We start from the raw sequence: 336 nt of genomic DNA on the forward strand, positions 1-336 counted from the left end.
AGAGTGAACACTGTCAATGTCACTCTCATCAGTCTCAGATTCATTATTATTATGACTAAGATTAGGAACCTTTAGTAACGGATATCTACTATTAAGGGGGCAGACCTGTGAAACGCAAGGGTTTGGGAAAATAGTAACTACAAGAAAACGAAGAATCGTAGCGCTTTCAACGAAAGATATTTAGAAAGAGCAAGGATTAAGCTACGTTTTTATGTATACAACGTCTGCTTGCTTCTCCGGGAACATGCCCTTCTTTGTCTCGAAGTGGAGGGTTACGGGCCTTTACCGTGTGCAGGATTGCGCGACAACGGATGGACCTACAGCAACGACAAAAAT

The sequence above is a fragment of the Frankliniella occidentalis genome, unplaced genomic scaffold (assembly GCF_000697945.3).
Source record: "Frankliniella occidentalis isolate FOCC.00 unplaced genomic scaffold, Focc_3.1 Scaffold12, whole genome shotgun sequence".
Taxonomy (NCBI): Eukaryota; Metazoa; Arthropoda; class Insecta; order Thysanoptera; family Thripidae; genus Frankliniella; species Frankliniella occidentalis.